Below are 15,697 nucleotides of genomic sequence, written 5' to 3' on the forward strand. Positions count from 1 at the left end.
GGAAAATCATGTTAAAACTTCCACTTAAGATCCATTTACTTAATTAAATACATATTATACCTCACACTTATGGATGCTTGTTAATTTTTGTCTTCCAAACTACATTATATTTTCATTAAGGCCAGATTTATACCTGCATGGCATAGTGTAATACCTTACGTATAGTAGACAAGTGTTTGTTGAATCAATGTGTGAAGAAAAACAAATAGATGAGTTTGATGGAGCGAATTTGATATTTGAAAGTGTTAATTATATTCATATGTGTTACCCATCTTTTCTGCTACATTTTTTGTTATATTTCTTACATTTCTTTTAAAGTCTCTCCCTACGAGTTCCAACTGCTTGGTCATCTCTGAATCTGATTCTGTTGATTATTTTATCTCTTAACAAAGTCACCCTACTTCCCCCCCCCTTGGATTTAGTGAATGAGTAAGTCTGTGTATATAATTTTATTGAATATTGGGCATGTTTGTAGATTAAGAAACACTGGAATAAACATTATTTATGTCTGGGAATCAAAATATCTCTTTTAAGGCATTTAGCATGGAATCAAATCAATCTAATCAGTTGATCTGGGTTTCGGTTTTGTTGCTTCTGTGGTATCTTTAATATACTTCAGTCTTCAGAATACTTTAATGATTTCTTATGTTATAATGTGGCTGAAATAATGAAGAGTTTTTTTCTTTATTTAAAGATTTTTATTAAAATATAGCTAACATACAATATTATAGTTTTAGGTGTACATCATAGTTATTCAACAGTCCCCTGCAGGCACTATACATAATTATTACCATATTATTCATTATATTCCTTATGATAAAGAAGTGATCACCATGATAAGTCCAGCAACCATCTGACACCATACCATGCTATCAAAATATTATTGACTATATTTCCTATGCTGTAGATTACATCCCTAATACTTATTTGTTTTATACCTGGAAATTTGAACTACTTACTCCCTTTCATCTCCCCCCTCCTTTTTAATTTTTCAGTTACAGTTGACATTCAATATTATTTTATATTAATTTCAGGTGTACAGCATAGTGGCTGGACATTTATATAATTTATGAAGTGATCCCCATGACTAGTACCCATCTGGCACTATCCGTAATCATTACCATATTATTGATGATATATCCTATGCTTTACTTTACATCCCCATGACTATTTTATTTCTACCAATTTGTATTTACTAATTCCTTCACCTTTTTTCTTTCTGCTCCCAACCCCTCTCCCATCTATCACCATCTGTCATAATTGTAATTGTTACAATTTTATTAACTATACACCTTATGCTCTATTCTATAGCCCCATGACTACAATGTAACAACAAATTTGTTCTTCTTAATCCTTTCACTTTTTTCACCCACCCCGGAACCATCTCGCATCTGTCAACCATCAAAATGCTTTCTGTATCTATGAGTTTGTTTCTGTTTTGTTTGTTAGTTTTGTTCAATAGATTCCACTTATAAGTGAAATCATATGACATTTTTCTTTTGCTGTCTGACTTACTATACTCAGCACAATACACTTTAGGTCTATCCATGAAGTTGCAGATGACGAGACTTCATTCTTTTTTATGGCTAAGTAAAATTCCATTGTATATATGTACCACTTTTTCTTCATTCATCCATTCACGGACACTCAGGTTGCTTTCATATCTTGGCTATTGAAAATAATGCTTTCATGAACATATGGATAAGCATGTCCCTTGAAGTAGTGTTTTTGTTCTCTTCAGATAAATACCCAGAAGTTGGATTGCTGGGTCCTTCTTTGTCTGTTGTTATAGCCTTTGTTTTAAAGTCTATTTAGTCTGGTATAAATATAGGTAACCCAGCTTTTTTGATTGTTTGTTTGTTTCCATGTTCACGAAATATCTTCTTCTACCCTTTGCTTTCACTCTGTATGTGTCTTTTGATCTCACATGAGTCTCATGTAGGAAGCATAGGTAAGGATCTTGTTTTCTTATCCATTCAGGCACCCTATCTTTATTGCCATCTTATTGTTCTTTTTCTTTTTCTTGTTCTTTTTCTTTTTTTTCTTTTTTTTTTTTTTTTTGGTCTTAAAGAAGTCCCTCTAAGATTCTTTATAATACTGGTTTGATGGTGATGAACTTCTTTAGCTTTTTCTTGTCTAGGAAGTTCTTTATCCTTTGAATCTTAATGATAGCTTTGCTGGGTAGAATAACCTTGGTTGTAGGTCCTTGCTTTTCATCACTTTGAATGTTTCCTGCCAACCCCTTCTGGCCTGCAAAGTTTCTGTTGAGAAATCAGCTGACAGTCTTATAGAAACTCCCTTGTTGGTAAATAACTTTTTTTTCTTGCTGCTTTTAAGATTATTTCTTTGTCTTTAACTTTTGGCATTTTAATTTTGATGTGTCTTGGTGTGGTCCTCTTTGAGTTCATGTTGTTTGGGACTTTCTGTATTTCCTTGCTTGAATATCTATTTCCTTTACCAGGTAAGGGAAGTTTTCTGTCATTATTTCTTCAAATAGGTTTTTTCAATCCCCTTGCTTTTCCTCTTCTTCTTCTGGTACCTCTACAATTCAAATGTTGATGCGCTTGATATTGTCCCAGAGGCCCCTTAAACTGTCCTCATTATTTTGGATTCTGTTTTTCTTTTTTTTCATTTGGGTATTTTCTGCTACCTTATCTTCTAAATCACTGATTCTATCCACTTTTTCATCTAATCTACTGTTGATTCCCTCTAATGTAGTCTTCATTTTAGTTATTGTATTCTTTATTTCTGACTGGTTCTTTTTTATGTTTCCTGTCTCCATATTTATGTTTCCTATGTCTTTGTTGAAGTTCTTCTTGAAATCATTCATCATATTTAGAACCAGTGTTTGGAACTTTGCATCTGGTAGATTGCTTGTCTCCATTTTGTTTAGTTCTTTTTCTGGAGCTTTGTACTGTTCTTTTATTTTGGACATATTTCTTTGTCTCCGCATGTTAGCAGTCTCCCTGTGTTTGTTTCTCTGTGCTATGTCTCCAGATCTTAGTAGAGTGGCCTTATGTAATAGGTATGCTGTTGCACTCAGTGGTGCCGTCTTCCTGGTCACATGAACTACATACTCCAGATGTGCCCCTTGTGTGGCTTCTGTGTGCCCTTATCTTGTAGTTGAGCCTTGGTTGCTGTTTTCATGTCAATGGGTGGGATTGATCATTAGGCCGATTGGTTGTGTGTAATGGCCATGACTACAGTGGAGGAGCAATGGTGCTCTGGTACCTGCTCAATCTTCCCCTTGGGTATGTCATCCTTGAAGTCACCTAGTTGATGCTCCAGGTCTTTTCAAAGCTGGCCACTGGGCAAGCCAGCCCCAGGGCCACTTAGGAGGGGACCTGCTGCAGGCCAAGTTCAGCTGCAGCCCGTGCCCCACCCAGGGCCACCTGGCAGGAGCCACAAAGCAATCTGCAGATGGCCACCAATTATGATATGCATGGAAATGCATAAAGAGGCCAAGCTGTGAACCAAATGCCTAACATAAGGCTGCACAGCCAGAGTTATGGGACTTACTCAAGCCAGATGTTGCTTGTCCGGGTTCTGTGAATCTTGAGAGACCCTAGGAAAGTCTTCAGCATGAGCCAAGACAGGCAGCTCATATGGAAAAACCACTTGAAGAGGCATGAGGTGCCTGAAAGTTGGGTGGGGTAGAGTCTCAGAATCTCTAGGGCATGATGAATGAATGGTTTTAGCCAGCTCGATGGAGATGAAGACAGGTAATCATCAGCTTCTGCACACGGGGAAGGGGAAGGGCCTCAACAAAGAGACAATGGCTTCCACCAGCTCCTCTGTTTGGGAGAAAGCTACTCCTTCAGCCTTTAGCCTGAGCCAGACTACTCTGTCCCCCTTTGTATGTCCCTGTTGCCTCTCCAGCTGTTGCCCCAATGCTGCAGCTCAGAACCAGTAATTCCATTGGTATGTCCATGTGTGATCCCTTTAAGAGGAGCGCCTAGAATTTCAGTCTCCCTCTATCCCATCCAGCCACAATCTCTGCTGGTTTTTTCAACCAGAAATTATAGGGCTTTCTGTCCTTGGCACTAGAGCCCTAGACTGGGGAGTCTGTTGTGTCACTGGGACCCTTTGCTCCTTTGAAGATCCCTCCACAGCCGAGATATCCCTTCCAATTTTTAACGGCCACATGCAGGTGTAGGACCAGCCCATTCAATGTCTCTGCCCCTCCTACCAGTCTCAAGTTGGCTTCTTATGTATGTCTATAGTTGTAGGGCTTTGGTTCTGCAAGACTTTAGTCAATTCTCAATGATGGTTGTTTTGTAGTTTAGTTGTAATTTTGATGTGCACATGAGAGAAGGTAAGCACAGAATTTAACTTCTCTGCCATGTTGAAAAATCTGAAGGGTTTTTCTTTATGTAAAAGTTTTATCCTCAGTTTTGAGCCATCCCTACAAGTTTGCATCACAGAAGGTTATCACTCAATGGTCTTTCCTCCAGATGTACACAGCTATTGCTCATTATTAGGTCCTTGCTAGGTTTAATGTGGAGAGTCAAATGGGCTTCCTCTTATTTATAGCCTTTCTTTCTTACCTTTCATTTCAGGTAGTCCATAAATACTTGGCCTCAGGATTGGGATTCTCTTGTCATTTCTACCACTTCCTAATCAAAGTAATCATATTCAGTCTCTATTTTTGCCCAGCAGTGGCTGTCCCCATAAGAGACTATTCCCTCTTCCATATCTAAATTGTGAAGGCAGGCTCTTTTCATTTTTTTTGCCCCATCCCTCTTGTGAGTAGTTGCTGGAAGTCTATCTAAAGCATGTTTGATTAGGTGTGAACTCTCTTTGTATATGTGACTCTTAGAATCTCTATAAGAATATGCTAGTCCACATTAATAAATGCTATGTCATTTAGTGAGTACTAAATTGTTTATTGAGAATTAATATATATTTAGGACTCTATCAGACACTAAAGAGAAATTGTTATTAAAGAATCATACATAGCTATTTCAAATACTAGCTCTAGAAAAGACTTTAAAGATCATCTATTTTAATATATTCTGAATTATTATGCATAGATAATACTTTTTAGGCCAAAAGTGGGTTAATGTATTTGCATATAAAAATAGTTTTTTTTTAGAAAATTGTTAATTTGAACAAAGTTAAATGGGTGTCCTTATCTCATGAGTTTACTGTTTAATGTTCCCTGAGAAATGCCACAATGTAGATACTGTAGCCAGTGTTTGTCAAAGTCATTTAAAGAATTTTTAATTTTTCAGAGAACCAGAGAAAAATAGTGTTCTGCTGAATAATTGAACATTTATGGTCAGATACTGATCTAGTCTAACCCTTTTATATAAAAATGTGCTTGGTGAGGCCCAGAAGGTGAGGTTCTTTGAGGAACTTTAAAGTTACAATATATAAAATGACTAAATAAATATCAGATCTTATATATATTTGAATTTGTATAGTAGTTTATAATGCACAAACCCCCATAATTTAGTACTAAATCTATAGAAAATTCATAAAATGCATTATTGTTAGTTGCACTACAAATATATAATTGTTAGTTCCAAAATTGTTTTAAAGAGGTCAAATGACTTACCCAAAATGTGACTTCTAACAAATAGCAAAAGCTCCACTATTTGAAATTATAATTCCTTATTCATCCTATTATAATACATATCTCTGTCTTAGAGAGAGAGAGAGAGAGAGAGAGAGAGAGAGAGAGAGAGAGAGAGAGAGAGAGAGAGATTTCTGTAAGAAATAAAAAAGAAAGAGATTTCTATAAACTTAAATGATTGAGAGGGTTTCATTGCAAAGCTGTTACTTGGGCCCAATTGGGTGAGTTGCATTGAACAAGTAGAGAGCATAGGAAAAACAATAGCCTAAATATAAAACCAGAATGGCAAAAGTGGAGGAAAGTGAGGTGGTCAACTTAGGTAGAGTGCAGAATGTGCATAGGCTGTATGGGAGATAAGCTTGGATGCACCAAGAGAAACTACGTTAAAAGATAGCTAAAATAGTGGTAAAACATAGTTTTTTTTTATAAACACAGAGCTATATAGAGAAAAGCATCTTTTAAAAAAATATTAATATTGAATGCAAGTTTTAAAATAACACATTTAAACACATAAATACAGTAGTTAGACTAAGGGTTACATTGTAGATTTCATTCCTTAGCAGTATTTCATAAATTGTATCCTCACCACTCCTTGTGGGCAGAACTTAGTCTGTGATCAAAGCCCCTTTATTTTCTTTAAAATATATTTGTACAGAATCCATTCATGTGGTGTTGAGTAATAAAAGTGTGAATAGGAAATTTTTCTTCATTTGGAAGAAAAACAACTCTTTTTTCTTTGGTATAATTAAAAAACACATACACACACAAAACCAAACAAACAAAAAAAAAACAGCTGAAGCTACACAACCCCAAAGTTGGCAGCATTGCAATTTTTATTGAGGGAGGAAAATTTTACCAAATTTGAAGAAAATTGGTTAACTATTTTTGAAAGTGGAGGATTTAAATTATACTTTAGAATATATATAAGGAATATTTTCTTAATTGCGTTCAATGACTACCTCAACTAAGGCCATTCGAGTTAAGAAGGGATTAGCTCAACATTTTCAGTTAAGATAGTTTTACTGGAGTATTTCTAAATCATGGGCGCTAAAGCAAAAATGAATTATGTATGTGTACATTTGCAGCGTCAAAGGGAGCAATTATCAGTTGAATGGACTAAAAAGTCTTCCCTTTTTTTCTTATGTATTACCAGTGAAATATAATGCACATATGCAGAATATTTCCCCTCCAAAACTTTTCAATGTATTTCAACTTCATTGAGATAATATTTGCATATGTTGTTGTTTGATGAAGGATTTGTGATGTATAAATGGAGTTTGGCTATAGTTCTCATATGTATCCAGAATTATCGTTAGCAAATTTTTCTTACAGGGTTTGTATGATTTACTCTCCAGAAAAGAGATTTCAAAAAATCTCTTATGCATTTGCCCTACTCTGAGCTTAGCAATGCTTATATTTACCATATTTCAGGGAAACACAGTATTCAGTCACTTTGTGGTTAATAATCTAAGGCTTACAGAGCATGAGTAACTTGTTTAAGATAATGAGAGTAGAAAGAATAAGACCAAGAAGCAAGTCCTCTTCTATTTGATCACAAATTTCAGTTTCCTCTCATTACCACAGACTCACTACATAAAAAAGAAGCATTATGTGTTTGTCTTTTTTCAACACTGTATTTGGGTGTAAAAAAGATGTGTAAAAAATAGAACATTACAAGTTAGAATATATTTAAATACTAAATTAGGTGATACAAACAGTAAGTGCTGTACACGTAATAATGAGAGGCATAGTGTGGGCTGTATACTCTTACAAGTCTAATGGAGTGGATGAGACTTACTCCATTGCACAAAATATGAGTAAAATTTAAGAGTAGAGGAAATAATATTGTTAACATTTATATTTTCCCAAGAATATTTCTGACATGTAATTGCAATCTTATTTCCTTCCTAGATCACTCCATAATCTTAATTTATCACATGGCCAAACTTATCCCCTTTTATCTATGCCGCTACCTTTGGCAAAAGTGGCCCCATGATAATAATGGGTATGCCGTTATTGTAGCCCTATTGATCCCTAAACTTACTTTACCATACTTTACTAACTATGTATTTATATATATTTCAGTTTGATACCTCCAAGGATCTAAATCTTTCTGAGAACAAGGCTTATACCTTCTTCAAAAAACCTCTGTATATTCAAGGGCTGGCATTGTTTGTGATATCTAGTTAACAAGTGTGCCAATAAATGTGTGTAATGAATGAAAAATATATCATTGGGTTTCAGACTTTTGCTCTAGGATGCACAAAACAGTAAATAGGGTTGCTCCAAAACTTAAGCAAAAAATACCCAAACATTAACTCATGACTTACTTGATGCTATCAAATAATTGAGGTCACATGGCCTTCATCTGGCCCAAACTCTAAAGAGAGACAGGTTACTGCAGGGGATAAAAGCCATGGGCATTCACTTCCTTGCAGTAGACACACTCAATATAAAAGAATTCAGCTAAAATACTTCCCTAGTCGATGAAGACCAAGTGCAGGTCGGTAGGGCTGTGTGAAGCAAGGTATTCACAGTAGGTGTGTGAAGACTTCAATTCATTGAAGGCTATTAGAGCAACAACAACATGAAAACAAACAAACAAGCAAAAAACAAACAGACAAAAAATGACTAACCGTTAGCTAAAATCCTAACTAGAATGAGTTATAACTTCTCTCTTAAGGCCTAGTAGAAGGGAAAGATTTACCTACTTCCAGACATAAAAACTGTTTACCTCAGTTTCTACTGACCTACGTAAGTTTTTCTTTCAATAAAATATTTTGAGCTACATGAAAAAGCAAAATATAACACACTCTCAAGAGACAAAGCAATCATCAGAATGAAACTAAGAGATGACACAGATGTTGGAATTATATGATAAGGAATTTAAAATAATGATGATTAATATGTTAAAGTTCCTAATGGAAAAGGTGATAGTACGTAAGATCAGATGGGTAATGGCAGCAAAGATATGGACCCAATGAGAAAGAATCAAATTGAAATGTTAGAAATTAAAAACAACAACAACAACAAAAAAAAAACAACCACTACAAAAAACAAACAAACAAACAAACAAAAACTTAGTAAACAAGGTTTCCAATGGTTTCATCAACAGATTTAATATAGATGATAAAATAACAAGTGAACAGGATAATAGGTAAATAAAAATTAGCCAAAATAAAATAAAAAGAGAAAAAATGGGGCCGGCCCGGTGGCTCAGGCGGTTAGAGCTCCGTGCTCCTAACTCCGAAGGCTGCCGGTTCGATTCCCACATGGGCCAGTGGGCTCTCAACCAGGTTGCCAGTTCAATTCCTCGAGTCCCGCAAGGGATGGTGGGCTCTGCCCCCTGCAACTAAGATTGAACACGGCACCTTGAGCTGAGCTGCCTCCCGGATGGCTCAGTTGTTGGTTGGAGCGCGGGCTCTCAACCACAAGGTTGCCAGTTCAATTCCTCGACTCCCGCAAGGGATGGTGGGCTGTGCCCCCTGCAACTAGCAACGGCAACTGGACCTGGAGCTGAGCTGCGCCCTCCACAACTAAGACTGAAAGAACAACAACTTGAAGCTGAACAGAACCCCCTACAACTAAGATTGAAAGGACAACAATTTGACCATTGTTCCCCCAATAAAGTCCTGTTCCCCTTCCCCAATAAAATCTTAAAAAAAAAAAAAAAAAAAAGCTAAATTTGAAAAAAAAAAAAAAAGAGAGAGAAAAAATGGTGAAATAAACAAAACAGAACATTTAAGAACAGAAGGACAATATTAAATGGTCTAGGGTAAGAAATAGAGAAAAGTGGTAAAGATTGAAGAAATAATATCTGACAATTTTCTAAAATCAGTGACTGACACTAACCTGAAAACCCAAAATTCTCTGAAAGTACCAAAAAGGATAAAAACAAACCAAAACCAACATAAAAAATAAAAAAATTAAAAAAAATTAAAAAGTCAAATGACTGAAAATCAAAGATAATCAGGAAAATTTGAAGGAAGTTAGGGGAAAATAAAGAATGAGTATATTCACAGGATAACAGGATAAAAGAGAATTATAATTGACTTCTTATCAGAAACCATGCAAGCCAAAGCCAAAGAAAACGAAGTGATACCTTTAAAGTGCAGAGGAAAACAGTAACAACAATTATCTATCCAGAATTCTATATTTACTTTTATAAGTGAAGGGAGACGTAAAATTTTTCTTATACAAATAAAAATGCGAACCTTCATTACTAGCAGACCTAATCCATAAGATTAGGAATTTAATTCAGCAAATTCGTTACTCAGATAACAACACTACTAGTAAGTCAATTGGTGAAGCGATAGATCCACAGTTTAGCAATAACACTACTACCATTTCAGAGTTGAAGAGACAACAGGACCAGGTCATAGTCCAGGAACAAAGAAGCTCTGCTGTCCAGCACGAGCTCGAACTCTAGAGAAAGGTTGTTCAGCAGCATCTGGAATTTCAGAGAAGCTGCAACCACACATGGAGATGCTTCCTGAAATAACAACTCCCTCTCGGAATTCAATTGCCCAAATAAAACTGGAGGAGAGTTAGTTTAACAAACCAGGGCAAATTAGCCTAGGAAATACAAACTGCAGCCTCCAGCATCTTTGAGGCACAGAATAAGAAAGAGTGAGGAATGGATCTGAGAGAAAAGAGATAAATGACCTGTTCAGCTCACACTTAAAATGCTTTTCTGCATCAATTTCACCACTGTATTCTACTTAACTCCCAAACAAAACACGATGTCTGCCTAATATAATGCAACTACATTTCATGAAACACAATTACTTTTTCTCTTTCCCCAAAGTCTCACCAGTTATTGCATTCATTTCAATAGTCCAGGATCTCTAGATGATATAAAGTCTTTCACATGAAATCCACATGTTGCTTCTTGTGGCCTTCTGACATATGGGACAAATTCGAAATTGAAATGTCATTCACATTCTTCATACAGAATAACAAGAAAAAATGAAGGCAGAAGCAGTATATTAGTTAATATATAAAAGTTAGTGTATATAGGTATACGAGTATAAAGAGGGTGCCAAAAATGTATACACATTTTATGCAGAAAAAAACTATTAAAATTGCAATACTCAATATATACTGATAACAAAAGATGAATGCAAGTTACGTTTGATTTCTTCAATTACAATAGTTGCTGAAATAGTTATCATCAGCATCCAGACACTTCTGATTATGGTGAACTACTGCTTAAGCAACATTTACCAAAGTGTTTCTCTCTCTCTCTCTCTCTCTCTCTCTCTCTCTCTCTCTCTCTCTGTAAAACTTATAAATTCCTCATTTCTATAAATGGCTTTAAGGCTGTAGTTATTTATGACTTCCTTTTCCTACCACCCATTATATGCCTTCTTTGCTCTAAGTTGGTCAGTATTATTTTTTAAAGTCATGACAGTTGAATTCATTCTGGAAATGACTATGTATTTACTTGCCCTGGTTTTACTGAGTTGATATACTTTTGCTTCATGTTTGCTGTGGGACATGACAGTAAGCAGGAGAGCTCTAGTGAATCCTCTAAGTTGCACTTATAGACCTCAGATCACATTATAGTAAGGGCAACCCAATTTCCCACTGATAATCAGAATTATTCACCTCAGCCAGCACAGACCTTGTTTTCAGCCTATTGAGTACCAATGAGATAACATAAGTACCTGAGGAACATAGGCTTCCAATAAGAATCTATGGAATATTCAAACAACAGTAAGTGTTTCCAGCTTTGTGTTGGAGAATTTTATTAGAAATATTGTTAACTAAATGTTCATAGTGACTCTGACTTTCAGAATACTAACCTTGATATTTCCTGACTTTCAATTCCTTATTATTAAAGCTTTAGTGTTGGTCTAATCTAACCATCATTTTGGAACCAGTTAAAGCAGACAAAAATTATGTGAACTGATAAATATATTTCTTCATTTTTTTTTTTTTTAAATATGGCAATCTATAGAGATTTAGAAGAACTCTTAGCTGTGAAATTTTGGCTTGTGGAAACCTTAATTGGTTCCTCTCATTGACAGTCATCATAATTGGGTAAGCTTTAACTGTTCACATTACCTTGTTTCCCAAAAATAAGACCTTTCTGGACCATCAGCTCTAATGCGTCTTTTGGAGCAACAAATAATATAAGACCTGGCATTATATTATATTATATTATATTATATTATATTATATTATATTATATTATATCATATTACATTACATTACATTACATTACATTATATTATAGACCCAGTCTTATATTAAAATAAGACTGGGTCTTATATTAATTTTTGCTCCAAAAGACGCACTAGAGCTAATGGTCTGAGTAGGACTCATTTTCATGGAAACATGGTAGCTGCAGCTCTCTTAATTACGTCAGCTTAAATGTCACAGGAAGGAATATACTGGATTGTATCCAAAACAAAACTCTTAAATAATGACCAAAGAAAACTCATGATTAAACACACAGAAACTACCAGAACTGTCAGAGTATGATGATTATTTATTCCAAAAAATGTTAAAAGTTAGTTTTCAAAGAATAAAATTCAATATGATTGCATTTAGTGACATCTTAAAATGGTCACTTGTTTGTTAAAAAAATGTACAATTTTAGAAAACAGACATATTAAGATAGATGTACTTCCCATAGTTTTTGAGCAAAATGGATTTTTCATCAGATAAATTAGCGTTTACATGCCTTAGCATGACAGAACTATAGCTAACAAATGTTAAATCAAAGAAACTTTCTATGAGATAAATAACTTGCTAATTTTTTTGTAAACTTTTATTTTTGAGGGGGGTAAGATTTTCTTGAACTGGAATATACTAGTAATCTACAAATTCTAATTGATATATGATTTAGTTACTAGATATCAACCTTAAACTTGCTTTTCTATTCCTCTTGAATATTACTACACATCTAGTGACCTCAAATGGGAATGAGTGGCCTTTAATTAAGAGATAAAAGGGTGTAGTTCCTAAAACAAAAGCATGTGGCAGCATTATTGACTCCAGTTTGCCACCAACTCAGCACATTGTCTGATGGTATTGATTAGTGAAATACTAACAAATAATGGGACCATAAAAAAAAAAAAAAAATTTCAATTGTCTATTGCTATGTATGATACCCAGTATCAGGAGACACTAAAAGCAGACTAGTTGTATTCAGGTCACTTGAAAATTACAATCAAATATATTCTGTAAGTGATAACTGTGTAGCTAGGTTTTGTTTCTGGGGCTTTTCTTACTTGATTCTTCAATTTAAAAATATATTTTATATTAGGATGGTTTTAATTTGTGTGAAACATATAGGATTCAAGTACCAACTACTTAGAATTTTGCACTACCAGAAAGAATGAAAACATTAATTTGAAGTATCACTGCTTGATTTCTTAATGATCTATTTTTCTCTGCTGCTAATTATAGACTTCAGAAGGGGAAAAAGCTATAAAACAGAAACTTCTCCCTACTGTTCTCAGATATTTATGAGTTTCATTTTACTTCATTAATTTTATAAAGTAGAAGAAAATGGTGCTGTACAAACAGACCTTGCAAAACCAACATTATACTGAAATGAAAAAAAAAAAAAAAATTGGACTGAGTATAGAGAACCTAAACCCATTCCTACACCTATACATGTCTTATGTGAAGCCTTATTCAGGAACTTAATTTCTCATGCCTCAGCTTTTCCATTGTAAAATGAAAGATGTATCTTTAAAAGAGTTTTGGGGAGATTGCATGTTCTAGTCATTACTGAAAATATAATGACCTTTGTGTAAATTTAGTTGGGATTCCTCCTCTGTCACTTACCAGCTTTTATTTATGTCTGTTTAACCTTGGGAAAGTTACATTTTCTAAACCTTGGTTTACTGTGTCTGTAATAGGGAGATTAACTTCATTTATTTATTATATGAATAAGATATGAAAATGCTTTGCATATTCTAGGCATTTAAAGAACAATATTTTCTTTGTATGATTCCCTCTTTTCCTTTAAAATTTCTCCTAGCTCATCCCATGATGCCATTCTATGTTTCTAATAAATACAAAACATGTTAAATAAATCTAGTGTTGCTTTGATCATTTATCTCACCAATATTTGCATGGGTATAATCATTCTACTTGTTTATCTGAGATATTCTAGGCAATTAATTTCCAAATTATGTCATAAGAGTAACCCTTACATTAAAAAGTTCTGTGGTTGTGGGTTTATAAAATTAGTTATCATCACAGGTCATATAATCTCCTTTAACAACACCAACAAAAATTCTTCATTAATTAAATACTCAGGACTTACTACACTTCCTCAGAGTGCTATAAAATAATTCTTTATTCTAAAAAATTTTAATATTACCAATTACAGGGCTCCATGCAGAATTCTCCTCTAAAAACATGTTTCTTGTTCAGTGAAAAGTTTAGTTGGTTTGTTTACTCCCAAGCTCAGTTTAAACAAACAAACAAACAAACAAAAATCATGCTTACAACTTATTTCATGTTTCCTTTCTGATAGTAAAAATCACAATCCCAAATCTTCACGTTCTATCCCCAATAAGGCCTATCCATGTCTTAAAGCTTTGGGGATAGAGTATTCCCACTTAGGGGATGGGAAAACACTGAGCTCTGTTCAAGGGGCAGAGTTAAGAAACAAAGACAAGATTAACCTCAATCTGTCTTCCTTCAGTATATGTGTTATTTTTCAAAATAAACATTTAAAGACTTAATCCATAATGCCCTCAACAATGTGTTATTGATTATGAAACCCTTTTACTTTTTCAAGTGAATGAGTATTTATTCACTGCTTGTAAGCTAATTATAATGTCACATCCTACATGTTTTATGACAAATCATTTAAATTACTACCATTTATTTTCATTTTTCCAATAACAGCAATTTGGGCATGTATAAGTGAGTTTATGGTAAAGAAATGTGAGATATTGCAAAGTAACTCATGATAATATTTGGGGGAAATACATAAAGGTACTTCAAATATACTTATAAAAACTAGTTTTGATAAAACATAGAATGGGTATCTAATGTTTCTGTTCTAATCTAGAATTTGTTCTTCTTACTGAATAAGTGTTATTTTTCCCCAATAATGGCAAAATTATGTCTATCTTCAGACTTAAATTAGAGTTAGGACAAGGAGAAAGCAAAGTTTTTCAGGTCCCCTGCCATTCTCGAGGAACTACAGTTTTGGCTGAATAAATGGAGAGACAATATATTGCAGAGGGTTCTAAGTTCAGAGAGTTTAAGTTCAAAACCCAGCTACTTTCTAATTGCCTTGGGCAACTATTTTTGAATTCTAATTTCAAGTGTTATTGCTGAAATTAGGATAATAACAGTACATTTATCATAAACTTACTTTTAAAATTAAATGAGCTGATATGTGTAAAATAGCTGTTTCCAAGTGTGACAGTTTATTAAGTAAAATAAAATAAAATAAAATAAAATAAAATAAAATAAACAAAAACCATGAAATAATTGAGAAAAGCTAACTTTGCTGTAGTGTGGCTAAACCCAGCCAGGTTCTCGTATTTTAACTAAAATTCTCATAAATCTTTCTCAGTTGTTCTCCCTCCTTGCCTTTCCTTCCCTTCTCTCCTCTTTCAGCTACTTCTCCCATTCCCTACCTTATTTACATACATATATTACAGAATACAATACTAACAGCTTACAACTTTTATTTAAAAGTGAATAAATATGGAGTTATAATTCATTTTAGAATGTTTATTGTCAATGATTCCCAATTCCTGTAGATAATAGGTATAGAAACGTATAGCTCTGTAAGTGCTATCTACTGGTTTGAAGTTCTCACAGGCTACAGTATTTCTACTTCCATTTGTCCTCAGTTCTTTTGTTATAGAGTCCCTAGTGGTTTTATAACTAGTTGGGCAGCATATCTGGTATGTGGCCAATAAGTTTAAAAATATACCAGCATAAGCAAAAGTGTTCATGTGCAGAACACATCAGGGTTTTGAAACATTTTTAAAGCTATACAAAGCATTTGGAACATCTGCCCTCATAATTTATGTAGATAAAAAGGTGAAATTTCCAAAGGCAGGATTTGATCTAAATCTGTAACAAAGGAGAAAACAAAAAAAACAAAAAAACAACACTTGGGAAACATAA

The sequence above is a fragment of the Rhinolophus sinicus genome, chromosome 14 (genome assembly GCF_057876585.1).
Source record: "Rhinolophus sinicus isolate RSI-liver-muscle chromosome 14, RSI-T2T, whole genome shotgun sequence".
Lineage (NCBI taxonomy): Eukaryota > Metazoa > Chordata > Mammalia > Chiroptera > Rhinolophidae > Rhinolophus > Rhinolophus sinicus.